Here is a 14,397-nt window from a genome sequence, read left to right on the forward strand (position 1 = left end):
TGTTGCTGAAAGCTATGCCACCAGTATTTCACAAAGGGGTCACCCATGGTCACCATGGTGGACAGGTTTCAATGGAGCTTCCAGACTAAGACAGAGTAGGAAGAAGAACCTGAGCACCCACTTCTGAAAAAATTGGCCATGAAAACCCTATGAACAGCAGTGGAGCATTGTCTGATCTAGAGCCTGAAGGTGAGAGAATTGTGCAATAAGACTGGGCAGGGTTCCACTCTGCTGTACACAGGAGTAGCTAGAAGTCAGAATCTACTTGACAGCACCAACAACAACTGGCCTAGGTGCTGGGAGTAAAGTGATCTGGGAGTAAAGTGAGCTGTAAGACAAAAATTTGCGTATGACCTCCATGAGCTCAGTCTGGTGAAAGAGACAGTTGAAAGGGTTAGTTGAAAGTCGGAAGAAAGGAGAATGGGACTGCGTTTCTGGAGAGGGATGGTATTTCAGTCCAACTGAAGAGCAAGTTGAAAGGTACAGAAGACAAAAGAAGAAAAAAAGTGAATTTGGGGAACATATCATCGTTTACCAAAGCTACAGGGAAAGGACCCTATGGGAAAGTGGCTTGAGAGTTCTGGGGTTGGTGGGAAGGGGTCATGAAGAGTCATGCAACATGAGCCTGGAGTTAGGCAGGGGACAGGTTGTGTTTTTCAGGCAATGGCAAGGTGTTTATCACTGTGCTGAAAGCAATGGAGCGTTGTTGAGGATTTTAACTAGGAAAATGGCATGATCAGATTTGTGTTCTAGTAAGGTCACTTGGGCTAAGTGTGGAGAGTGGATTAGTAAGACCACATACTTGGAGGCCCAGAGATCAATTTAGGAGGCTTTTGAAAGAGTCCAAACAAAAAATGTTGAGAATTTAATGTAGGGCAAGAAACTAAATGGCTATGGAAAAGAGGAGCAGACTCTAAATAGATTCAGGAGGTAAGATGTGAAAAGAATTTGCTGAGAAATTAAATGTCACAGTGTGAACAGTTATGAGAGAGAGAGGGAGAGTCAGCTGATTCCCAGGTTTCTGTCTGAGGTAAATAGATTGATAGGGATGTCATTCACTTGGGTTAGCAATAATCTAGTAGGAGGAACAGATTTGAAAGAAGGAAGGGAAAACGATGGGTACAGTTTTGAATGTGTTAAGAATTATCTGCAAAACACCCTAGTAGAGATGTCTAGAGCTCAGGAGAGCAATCTGGGCTGGAGATAAAGCTTTTTTCCTGTTCCCTAAACGTTTGTATCAAAGTATAGCATACAAAAAAGTGCACAAACTATACATGTACAGCTTGGAAAATTTTCACAATGTAAATACACCCAGGTAATCACCACCCAAATTAAGACATAAAACATTACCAGAGCCCCAAACCCTCCCTCACCCTCTCCCGGTCATTATCCACTTTCAAATTTCACCATTATTTGAACTTCCATCATCTTATATTACATTTGCAGGCTTTTGAATTTTACATAAATGGAATCATAGAATATGTATTCTCTTGTGTCCAGTTCCTTTGTTACAATATTATGTTTCTGAAATTCATACGCGTTATTGTCTTGTGTAGCAGGAGTTTATGACTTTTCATTGACTAATAGTTTTCCATTGTATACATACACCACAAATTATCCATTCTATTGTTGCTAGATATTTGGATTCTTTTTTAAAAAAAAAAAATTTATTTTTTCCTTTTTCTCCTCAAAGCCCCCTGGTACATAGTTGTGTATTTTTAGTTGTGGGTCCTTCTAGTTGTGCTATGTGGGAAACTGCCTCAGCATGGCCTGATGGGCGGTGCCATGTCTGTGCCCAGGATCCGAACCAGCAAAACCCTGGGCTGCTGAAGGCGGAGCGTACGAACTTAACCACTCAGCCACGGGGCCGGCCCCTGGATTGTTTCTAATTTGGGGCTATTTGAATAAGCAACTATAAATATATTTATACACGTGTTTGATTGCACATATATATGCATTTTTATTGGGTAAATGCCTAAGAGTGGAATTGATGGATCATAAGGTGTGCGTTATGCTCATTTAGTAAATACTGCCAGCAAATTTTCTAAGAGTTGTCCCAGTATGTATTCATCACTTCAGAAGATATAGAACAAAAATTTGGAGGAACTAAAAGAAATATAGAGAACTACCCTCATAATGGGAGATAATTTATTCAAACAGTAAAACAAGTAGACAAACTCCAAGTCTAAAAGATCTGAACATCAGTTTTAATTTCTAATCTGGTAAGTATCAACAAATATAACTCACAAGACAAAAGTTCACTTGGTCCTTAATAAATTTAGGAGTATAAAGGAGTCCTGAGACCCAAAATTTGAGAATCATTGCCTTAGAGATTACAACATGCATTGTTGACTTCACACAGTTTAATATAAATTAGTATTTTCACCCCTTCCTTGATAGTGTTATAGCCTGATAGTAGTTTAAGTTCATTGATCCCCTTTAGTCTTTCTTGTTATAATGCATCTTAACTGTACGTATATTAACTCTATGTATACACAAGACTTTATTATTAACTTTTTGTGCAAACTATTAATTGATATTTACCAAGACATCAATCTTTCTGTTGCCCTCCATCCTTCCCTCCACTTATGTCTTTTGGCGAGGGATGAATTCTCCGTTACCTTACTGAATGCTGGAAAGTAACTTTGAGAGATTTCTGGACACTATGCATGAAAAATAGCATAGACATTGTATATGAAAAGTTGTAGAGGGGCCAGCCCAGTGGCATAGTGGTTGGGTCCACGTGTTCCACTTCAGTGGTCTGGGGTTTGCAGGTTTGGATCCTGGGTGCAGACCCACACACCACTCATCAAGCCATGCTGTGTCAGTGTCCCACATACAAAAGAGAGGGAGATTGGCACAGATGTTAGCTCAGGGACAATCTTCCTCAAGAAAAAAAAATTGTAGAGACTCTTGATGATGCTGTCTTCCTCTAGAGTGGGTTCACCCTAACCTCTAGTGCACAGGCTACTTAAGGGCAGATCCCCTTCATCCAATCAGGGACCGAGCTTAGCTGCAGGATATTTTTTGAGTCTCAGTCTATCTCTATTTCCCCTGGGCCTAGAGTATAGCTCCCTATGGATCTCAACTGAGAGCGGCTGTGTTTACTAGGTCCTCTCCTGCTTTGTGGGAATATAGAACTGGAACTTGCTTGAAAACTTGGCTCCACTTTTCAGCAGCTTTCCATTTAGCTTCTTACTTAACCTGCCACCCTGCACGGAGGATGAATTCAGCAAATTCTCAAAGTGGAAAAGAGCAGAATGTCAGGCTCAGTTTTCCTTGCCTTTCTTCTTTTTAGGCTGTTGGTCCTTCGAGTCCTGGTTCCCTTGACAGCCCCAAACTCCATTTTTTTCCATCCAGGACTGCAAGTTTGCCGAAAGCTCTGTCAACTACTCTGCCTCTTAGGCGCAGCTCTCCGCCTTACTTAGCAGGTTCTCGCCCTATACCTAGAACAGGGCAAATTCCCTGAAATGAAGAGCCTCTTGGAAAGGGTTGGTTCACCTCTCTGTGCTTCCCTTTTCTGAGGTCTTGGTCCCTCAAGCTCCAGTTGTCTTGGCACCTCTCAGATGCCCTCAAATAATCTTTTAAAATGTCTTTTTTAGTAGTCTCCAGTGTGAACATCAACCTGTAACAAGATAATCTACAGTAGCAGGCCAGTGGAAGTGTGGACATCACCCCTTCTACCTCATTAGGGTAAGAGCTCCTCACCTTCTGTTCTTGCACCTCACGCCTTGGTAGTATCGAAGGAGTATCAACTTTGAGAGGAAGTTGTTACAAGCATAGGCTCCGTGGTCTGACCCTCTGGGTTTGATTCCTGGCTTCTTTGTTTACCAGCTTTGTGTCTCTGTGCCGGTTACTTATTTTTCTCAAGCCTCAGTTTCCTTATCTGTAACATGGGAGTGATCATAGAGATTATGTCGAAAGTTCGTAAGAATGAAATTAATAATCCACACATATATCACAGTGCTTAGCAAGTAGTATGTGCTGGCTACATAAATATCAACCATTAGTAGTAGTAGTAGTATTTGCAGATTTTATGTAGGCACAACCATAACAAGGGTTAGTCAATACAACAAGTTTAATGTACATTACTTATATTCTCTTACAGTGAATGAGAATTATTAAATGGACAAGAGCTGAGAACAGTTGAAGGAGAATTTTAGTTGATTCATATAAATGCACTTTCATTTGTTTTGTTTCCTCCATTTTATCACTTATAGATAATCTACCAATTATTCCCTTGGCCTCAGAGCCTAATAGTACTCAGTGAGCTGTATATATCACCTCATCCTCAAACTCAAGCTTTTTGTTGAAAGAGTATATAGCTCATTATATTTCACTAATCAGATGCCTCCCCTACTCCTTCCACATGTCCAAAATAACTTTTTGTTGTCACTATTTGCCTCTAGATATGTAGCAGAAATATTTATTTAAGTCTAGCTTGTTTTTCTTTTTTCCTCTGAGAATTCATGCATATCTGGGCAGGTCAGCAGGCCTGGTAGAATGTGTCCACCTAGGGGCTAATTTGATAGGAGCTTTAGGGTAGAATGGACTTTATTTATTTTTATTTATATTATTTGTAAACCATTTTACTGAGGTATGATGGACAAACAAAAAGTTGTATATATTTAATATGTTCAACTTGATGAGTTTGGAGATAAGTATACACTAGTAAAATTATCACCATAGTTTATGCCATAAAAATATCCATCATCTCCAAAAATCCATCATCTCCAAAAGTTAGAATGCACTTTAACTGAAAAGAAGTGAGAGGCACACTTGCTTGGTTAAAAGAACAATGGGCCGTGGTTTGAGAGAAGAGGGTTTTCTGGACTCAGTAACACAGATTGTTCTCTGGCCCAGCCCATCTGGATTCCTGCCTGAGACTCAGCCTGAGAGGCTGCAGTGACATTGAGTAGAAGCTGAAAGGGCTGTTTTTATTCCAAGCTCTTAGGTGGATGAGAACGTTCCACGTCAGCAGTGCTGGTGCCAGTAGCTCCTGCAAAGACAGAAGACCATGCCAGTGGTTTCAGCAGCAACAGGAGCTGGAGCCCTTGTTGCAGGCATCAGTGCCCTCCAAAGTGGACAGTGGCAGATATGGGTAGACGCTGGAACCGGAAGCAGTGCCTCTGGCAGGCATCAGCATCAGTGGCCCCTTTGCTCAGCCCAGCATGAGTAGCATAACTGTGAGCTTTTGGTGTTGGTGGTAACAGGATATCTGATGAAGGAGAGTTAGAGCAGCCTAGGAAGATAGGGGGAATGGGGATGGCGAACGCCATAGGGTAGCTACAGAGCACATGGGAAATATTCCCTGTGTATTCCCGGAAATATTTGGAAGATGTCTGAATAGAGGTGGGGGTTGTCTCGTCTACAGAATGGTTAGAGACAGAGCCATGCTTTATGACTATTTGTGATCCTATCATTGCCCCTAGGCTACAGTAGCTTGAGGAATACAGAGGGTCGGAAACAATGATATTCGTGATGGTAATATAGGAGGGACTGTAGTTTTCTAAACACATCAACAAAATACTGAGAACAGCCATACGTGCCGATGAGCACCATTTGTTTAACTCCCAGGTCCCAAATGAAGCAGATAAGTATATTAGATGCAACATTATAGAAATGATGTTTTTAAAGACAGTGAACCAGGAACTTTAACGGTCTCATGGGACTGTTTAATCATGTGTATAACTCCTTCGCTAATTGTCTTCAGAAGCAGGTTATAAGCTGTATATCAGTCTCATTTTAGAAACATGGCTCAGTTGGGGACACGAATGGTGTTACCCTGCTTGTTTAGCCATCTTTCTAACACTTTGGGCTTCCATAAGGCACAAGAGGGAGATGATAACTTTTGCTGTTGCCAAAACTCAATTCTACCCTCAAAGAATGAATAAATTAAAAAACATACATCATAAACTCTGAAGGCATTTCTCAAAAAGGAGTTCTAAGCAGGTAATTTGGACAGTACAATTCTCTATTATATAAGAAAGTCTTATTTATTGCTAAAAAACCTCAGGCAAATTGATTTGTTATAGCTCATAGTTTTTCAAAGATCACATTTATTCATTAATTTACTCACCAAATATCAATATTGAATGTTTACTTTGTGCCAGATAATAACCAAATAATTAGACATTTAGATTCAAAACTGCAAGTGTCATAAGTCCTCAAAAAAGAGCTGCATAGCATTATGAAAACATATCTTTGCCTGAGAAGTCAAGGAAGGTTTCCTGGGGAAGTCATATTTAAACTAAGTATTAAAAGATGAGTATGAATTAACTAGGTGAGGAAGGGTGGCACTGACTGAGGCAGAGGGGATAGCATGTGCAAAGGTCCTGTGGTGAGGGGGGGCTAGAGCCACATTCATTTTTTCTTTACGTGAAGTTATCCTTTCTCACAAAGTAAAATTGGGTAATGGGCAATTTTAGAATTCATATTTTATAGAAATCACAGGAAGAAAAGTTTTCTCTTTAGGAACCAGAACTCAGAACTCACTGTGATCTTTCCCCCTACCCACTCCTTCCCACCTACTGAAATTTATTAGTTTCCTTTTGTGGTGTTATGTTTCCTTGACTATTCATAATCCTTATGGCCTTGCATTGGCATCTGTGCATTTGAGGATGGAGGAACTCTTCCAGTATTTACAGATTGACTTTGGCAGGTAAGGCCCTTCACCAGTCTGCCCATCCAGCGATTCTAGGTGGGCAGTCTGGTGGTGTCCATGAGCGAGCTTGCCGTTATAATTCTTGGGTGGCCTGGTATTAGGCTGGGTCAAAAGCCTGGGACAGTGGTACTCAGCTTGGCGCTGGGCCCCACTGGGACCCTGGCTTTTGAGGTTCCCCACTGGAGCCTAAGGCCACAGGATTCACCTAGGGCCTTGGGGGCTGGCTGGTGCTGGGATGTACTGGGAGCCTGGGTTTACTGGAGCCTGCCAGGAGCCACCTGGGATGATGGGAGCTGGCTGTGTTATTGTATGCACAGTAATTGGTTTTTTTATTGCTGAGTAGTGTTTCATTGTATGAATATACCACAATTTGTTTACTCATTCCTTGCTTGACAGATATTGGGCTATGTTGATATATTCGTCATTTGAAGCCCTACCAATCCTACAAGGCCCAGTTCAAATTCTAACTTTGTCACAAGCCTTTCCTCATTCCCTGGTTATAAGCGATCTCTATTTTTGCTTGACTCCCATAGCATTTTGTGCTGTCTGAAATAGTGCTGAACATATGAGTCAGATAGAACTGGGTTTAAAATATGTCTTTATCACAAACTAGTTGATCTTAGGTAACTCAGTATATTTGTTTTCTATTCCTGCAGTAACAAATTGCCGCTAATTTAGGGGCGTAAAACAACACAAACTTATTGTTTTACAGTTCTGGAAGACAGAAGTATGGCACGAGCATCACTGGGCTAAGATCAGGGTGTTGGCTTCATTCCTTTCTGGAGCCTCTGGGGAAGAATCTGTTCCCTTGCCTTTCCAACTTCCAGAGGCTGCCCATATTCTTTGGCTTGTGGTCCCCTTTCTCTCTCTGCAAAACCAGCCATGGCAAGTTGGTCCTCACATCATATCACTTTGACCTCTTATTCTACCTCTCTCTTCCACTTTTTTTTTTTAAAGATTTTATTTTTTTCCTTTTTCTCCCCAAAGCCCCCCGGTACATAGTTGTATATTCTTAGTTGTGGGTCCTTCTAGTTGTGGCATGTGGGATGCTGCCTCAGCGTGGTTTGATGAGCAGTGCCATGTCCGCGCCCAGGATTTGAACCAACGAAACACTGGGCCGCCTGCAGTGGAGCGTGCGAGCTTAACCACTCGGCCACGGGGCCAACCCCTCTCTTCCACTTTTAAGGATCCTCTTGATTACATTGGGCCTAATCAGACACACCAGGATAATCTCCCTATTTTTTTTTTTTTTTGAGGAACATTAGCTGTGAGCTAACATCTGCCGCCAAAGCTCCTCTTTTTGCTGAGGAAGACTGGCCCTGAGCTAACATCCGTGCCCATCTTCCTCTACTTTATATGTGGGACGCCTGCCACAGCATGGCTTGCCAAGCGGTGCCATGTCCACACCTGGGATCTGAACTGGTGAACCCCGGGCTGCTGAAGCGGAACGTGGGAACTTAACCACTGCACCATGGGGCCAGCCCCATAATCTCCCTATTTTAAGGTAAACTGATTAGCAACCTTAATTCCGTATGCAAGTCTTAATACCTCCCTTTGTCATGTAACATAACATATTCACAGGTACCGGAGATTATGATGTGGACATACTTGAGACGGAGGCATTGTTCTGCCTACCACGCTTAGTTAACTTCTGCATTTCAGTTTCTTCATCTAGAAAATGAGAACAAAGCTACCTACTTCATAGGATTGTAGTGAGGATTAAATTAAATGAGTTCATATAGCTAAATTGCCCAGCACAGTTCCTAGAAAAATTGGACAGTATCATTCATTTAACAAATATTGAGCTCCTACTTGGTGCTAGGCACTATTGTTGGTGCTGGTGATGCAGAAATAAATAACTATCTACTTCATGTTGCTTACATTCTAGTTGGAGGAGATAGGTAATAAATAATTAAATAAGCAAATAGAATTTCATAAGATGATAAGTCTGGTGGAGAAAAATAAAGCAGAGTAAAGAGATAGTGATGGATATTATTTTCTATCAGGTGGTTATAGACAACCTGTCTGGTAAGGTGATATTTGAGCAAAGTCCTGAAGGAGGTGAGGGAGTGAGCCACAGAGATATCCAAGGGATGAACAGTACAGGAAGAAGAAACAGCAAGTACAAAGACCCAGAAAGGGGGCAGGCTCTCAGTGGGCTGGACTGAAGTGAGAAAGGGAGAGAAAGACAGGAGATGAGGTCAAAGAGATAGCGGAAACTATTAAGATTATTCTATTGTCTGCTCCTTTACAACTCTTTGTAAGGGGCTTGAGGGCATGGGCTGTGTCTTATTCAGTGTTGCATGCCTCTCAGTTTAGCACAATGCCCAACACATGGTAACTGCTTAAGGCAACTTTGTTATATCAACTGATGTTTGTTATACTATCGATGTAATATTTAAGTAAATCATTGGTGCCCATATCCATTTATTAACATAAATTATCTTTAGTCACCCACAATAGAATAAAAATGTTTTCCCACCATACTCTACAACCCCTGCCCTCCATTTTGGTGAATGCCTTTGCATAGGGAAAACTACCCTTGTCCGTCTATTTCTAAATGACTGGAGATTGTCTGTGGCTGATTGACTGAGGACACTTAAACTTCTTGCCCAAGAGTAGCCTTGGGCAATGTTAGTTGCTTTACTTTTTTACTCAAAGGGGCCCCGGTGAGAAAAGAACATTAGTTTTGTCTGTCCTCAGAGTTATGTGCTCTAGACCTTTGCATTATCTCGCTAGTTATCTTGTTCTTGGAGGTAGTGCAGGAAGCCAGGAGCATTTCAGAAGCCTAGACAGATTTAGAAGTACAGGAAATTTTAAATTCATGTCAACTGTGTTAGGTTTTATCTGAGCTAGGGTTGTCAGGTAAAATACAGGATGCCCAGTTAAATTTGAATTTCATATAAACAACGAATAATTTTTAGTATAAGTATATCCCAAATAGTTTATTGAACATATTTATACTAAAAGCAGTCTATCTAAAATTTTATCTGAAATTGCCTGTTTATCAAAAATTCTAGCTTAACTTCACAGTCTGCATTTTTATTTGCTAAATCTAACAACCCTATCTGTAACTTAAAAGTACCGAGATGGCTCCTTAATTCCTCTCTTACTACCAGTCTTGGAAAGAGTTGCCAGTATTCACTGTTTCCATTTCTTCTAGTCCCACGCTCTTATAAACCAACTTTAATCAGGCTTTTGTTGCCACTATGAACTGAAATTATTCTTGTCAATATTCCCAATGACCTGCACAGTCTAAATCCAATGGTTCTTTCTCCGTCTTCATCGCACTTGACCAGCAGCAGTTGATCACTCTCTCTTCCTTGGAACATTGCATTGCCTCGGCTGCCAGGACACCACCCTTTTCTGGTGTTATTTCTACATAATAAGTTGCTCTTACTTTATTTGCTTTAATGGTTCCTTCTCATCTACCCTACCTCTCAACGTTTAGGGATACCATTACCTCTCAATGGCTCAGTCCTCATATCTTTTATTTCCTCTGTTCTCACTCTCTTGGTGATCTAATCCTGTATCATACCTTTAAATCTCATTTATCTGTTGACAGCCCCTAAATTACTCTCTATCTTGGACCTCTCCACAGAACTCCAAAGTCAAGTATCCAATGGTCTACTCAAGGTCTCCACGGGGATGGACAATAGGCATCTCGAAGTCAATACATCAAAAACTGAATTCCTGATCTTCCCCCCAAGTCCCCTGGCCCAGCTCCTCCCGCAGTTTTTCCCATCTCAATTAGTGGCAGCTCCACCTTTCTAGATATTAAGTTTTAACCCATTTCTTTCACTCACATTCCACATGTGATCCATTAGAAATCATGTTGACTCTTCTCTTAAAATATATCCAGGATCTGACTACTTCTCAGTGCCTTTATTGCTATCTCCCGACTCTACCATCTCTTGGCTGAATTATTTTAATAGCCTTTTAACTGGTCTATTTCACTATAGTCTGTTCTCTACTCAGCTTCTAAAGTGGTCTTTTAAAAACATTAAATCAGTCTATGTCACTTTTCACAACCCTCTAGTAGCTCCCTATCTCACTTAGAGTAAAAGTCAGAGTCTTTAAAACAGTCTAGACTGCCTTACATGCTTCTCCCCACTTCTACCTTCAGTACTTCTTTGACTGCATCCACTCTACTTCCTTCCTTGCTCACTGTGCAAGTCCTCCATGCTGTTCTCTGAATACCCCAGGAAGAGTTTTGCTTTAGGACTTTTGTACTTGCTGTTCTCTCTGCTTGGAACACTGTGATATCTGCCTGGCTCGTTCTGTCTTTTAAAATTTCATCCTTTCTTGGCTTTCCCTCATCTTCTCCCCTGCTCTATTTATCTCCCTAGCACTTATCACATTCTAGTGCCTAATTCACTTTACTCATTTTGTTTTTTGTCAATCTCCGCCCAGCTAGAATATAAGCTTCATGAGGGCAAGGATTGTTGTCTATTTTATTAATTGTGCTGTATCTTCAATGCCTAAAAAGAAAGATGCCTTACATATAAAACACTGAATAAATATTTTTTGAATAAATGAAAGAATGAATTCCCTGGGTTTGAATACACTCAGAAACATATCTGTATCATTAGTTCAATCCGAAACCATCAAGGACCCACTATGCAGTGGCTCAAAACTACCCTGGTATTTGGAGGGAACAGAGATGACTTAGAGCTGGGGTAAGACCTCTTCTCAAGAATGCTTCCCTGTAACTTACCACATATCGATCTAAGAATGGGACTATGTGTCTCTAGAGGCAGACAAATTGGTAAAATGCCACCGGAAAGCAGATGTTATCTCATTTATTTAATAAGCATTTATTGCACACTATCCATGTATCGTGTACTGTGCTAGGAACTTGGGATTCAATAATAACCTGGTTAGATATAGTTCTCATTCCTGAGGAACTTCTCATTTAGTGGGGGAGATAGACGAATAGATACTTACATTAGGCTATGATAAGCATGAGAAATTGTATGAGAAATGAGAAATTGTAGGATAGTATGGAAGCATGTTAAACAGTCACCTAACTTAAACTTGGGGTATTAGGGAAGACTTCCTGGAAGAGGTGATATCTAAGGTTATAGCTGAAGATAGTACTTAGTTCAAAGAGAGGAAGAGGGAGAGGGAAAAGCATAGTACGAGCCAGAAGCCAGAGGTCTGAGAGCACTGTGTGTGGCTGGAACCCAGAATTGAGATGGGAGGAGTGTGAGAGAAGAGCCTGAAGATGACAGAAGGGGCTAGATTCAGAAGGACCTTGCATGCCAAGTAAGGAATTTGAGCTTTATTTTGAGGGTAATGGAAAGTCATTGAAGTTTCTCTGTCTTTATTTTTTAAATGCAGGAAAGTGATTTTATGAGTTAGGAGCCTGTTGTGATGGTTTGGAAGAAAGCCCACGAGGGTGATCCGGAGCGATTACAAGGTGTTGAGAGTCTCAGGAAGAATTTTTGGGGGTATCTGTGCATTGACTACGGGGCTTGTCTCCACAATATCTAATACTCAAATCAGAAATTCCTTGATTGTGTGACAAGAACTTATTGCAGAGACATGTTGCTTAAAAAAACTTCAAAGTAGAGGAGAGCATAGAGGATCCCTAATGGAACTGAGTGGATGTGTGTGTTTGTACGCATGTGCAGTTGTTGTCTCAGCTCTTGTGGCTAAATAGCTACATTAAGTCCTTAATGTCCAGAAGAAGCAAATTATCCTCTCCTTGGCCTTGATTAACTTTGGGTTCATGCTTAGGTCTCTCCCTATCGCTCCATGATACTAAAGCATGTAGAGATACTCCAAAGATCCTAGAGAAGTAGGATGACCTTTAGAGAATACTATGGATATTTTTCATAAAAAACTATTTTTCCAGCTGCTGTCTAAAAATGCTTCCTGATAGAAGTAGCTACACAGATGCATTCTACTTTAAGGAGTTTTGACAAGACATTGAAATTGTTGCATTATATTCAAGCCTTTGCCAGCCCTGGTGGTCTAGCGGTTAAGATTCAGCGCTCTCAGAAGCACGGCCCAGGTTTGTTTCCCGGTCAGGGAACCACACCACTCATCTGTTGGCTGTCATGCTGTGGTGGCTGCACATTGCTGTGATGCTGAAAGCCATGCCACTGGCATTTCAAATACCGGCAGGGTCACTCATGGTGGACAGTTTTCAGCCGAGCTTCCAGACTAAGACAGACTAGGAAGAAGGACCTGGCCACCCACTTCTGAAAAAACTGGCCATGAAAACCTTGTGGATAGCAGCGGAGCATTATCTGATAGAGCACCGGAAAGGGAAAGGATGGCGCAAAAAGACTGGGCAGAGTTCTACTCTGCTGTATACAGGGTCTCTAAGAGTCAGAATCGAATCGATGGCACTAACAATCACAAATTTAAACCTTGTTAAAGTAGGAGCCTGATGTTACAATATGCAAAATTGGTGCTCTCAGCTGTTCACAGATTTCCGTCTATTTATATAAAGCAAATATTTGATGTTTGTTTTCTGCCAAAAGCAATACACTGGAGGTACAAATATGCAAATAGGCTATCTGGTGATATAAGATTGGACATTAAATTAAGAACTTGTGTTACTCAAAAGCATCAAGTGAATAAAAAAACAAGCTACAGATTGGGAGACGTTTACAATACATATAACCAACAAAGTTGGTGTCGCCAGAACATCTAAAGAATTCCTACACATCAATAAAGACAGACAACCCAACAGACAAAAGGTAAGACACTTGACTAGATAATTCACAAAAGAGGATATCTAATGAACTTATGAAAAGCTACTCAGCATCATCAGTCATCAGGGAATTGCAAATTGAAAACAGCTTGAAATGTAAACATGTATCCACTTGAATGGACAAAATGAAAAAGACAGATAATTTTTGACAAGGATATAAAGCAACTAGGATGCCCATGAACTGCTGGTGGGAGTGTAATCTTACACAACCACTTTGGAAAATGATTTGACACTTTACACTAAAGCTAACATAGCCTATAATCCAGCAGTTCCACTTTTATTCTATACGAGAGAAACGTGAACATAAATGCACCAAAGATATGTACAAGAATACTCTTAGCAGCACTATTCATAATAGCCAGGAACTGGAAATATCCCAATGTGCATCAAGTATAGAATGAATAAATAACTTGTATAGTCACACAATAGACTTCTGTACAATAATAAGGGAGAGTGATTACTGCCACATGCAACCACTTGGATGAATCTCATAAATATAATGAGACATGAAAGGAGCTAGATACAAAAACAAGTGCATACTCTATAATTCCACTTATGAAAAGTTCAGAAACATAAAAGTAGTGGGCGGTAAAAGAAGGCAGGACAGTGTTTTACTTTTGGCATGGGTAGTGTGGCTGGGAGGGAGCACAAAACACTAGGAAGCCAGGAATATTTTATTTCTTGACCTGGGCGATGATTACTGGGGCATGCTTGCTTTGTGAAAAATCATCCAACTATATACTTATAATTTGTGCATTTGTCTTTAAGTGTGTTGTACTTCAAAAAATTATATATATAATAGGGGAAAACACTTGTTAAAAGAATACACCAAATGATCCTTTGTCTGTTTAAAATACACACCTCCATAGCAAAATCTTAAAATTATTTGTTTACAAAATGCTACATTTTGGTGGGTGGGATTTTTGATGGTTTTGATTTTCTGCTTTGCACTTTTATTTCTTGGGGGTGGGAGTAATGTAGAAAGCAGCACAGGAACATGGAGAAG

The 14,397-nt window shown here is 40.7% G+C and overlaps 1 protein-coding gene across 10 annotated transcripts in view; it reads right to left on the bottom strand.

Annotated features, from left to right (window-relative positions):
* CT83 (cancer/testis antigen 83) overlaps positions 1-14,397 on the bottom strand; it is a 171,450-nt gene that overhangs the window by 44,878 nt on the left and 112,175 nt on the right. For 9 of the 10 annotated variants that reach the window (XR_011499673.1, XR_011499676.1, XR_011499675.1 and 6 more), the window contains one exon: positions 3,709-3,886. The gene's annotated coding sequence lies outside the window, so the exon portion shown is untranslated. Of the gene's footprint in view, positions 1-1,385; positions 3,626-3,708; positions 3,887-14,397 lie in introns of those variants that run through there. The other variant, XM_070502378.1, reaches the window with a different exon arrangement.

This window comes from Equus asinus, chromosome X (assembly GCF_041296235.1).
Source record: "Equus asinus isolate D_3611 breed Donkey chromosome X, EquAss-T2T_v2, whole genome shotgun sequence".
Taxonomy (NCBI): Eukaryota; Metazoa; Chordata; class Mammalia; order Perissodactyla; family Equidae; genus Equus; species Equus asinus.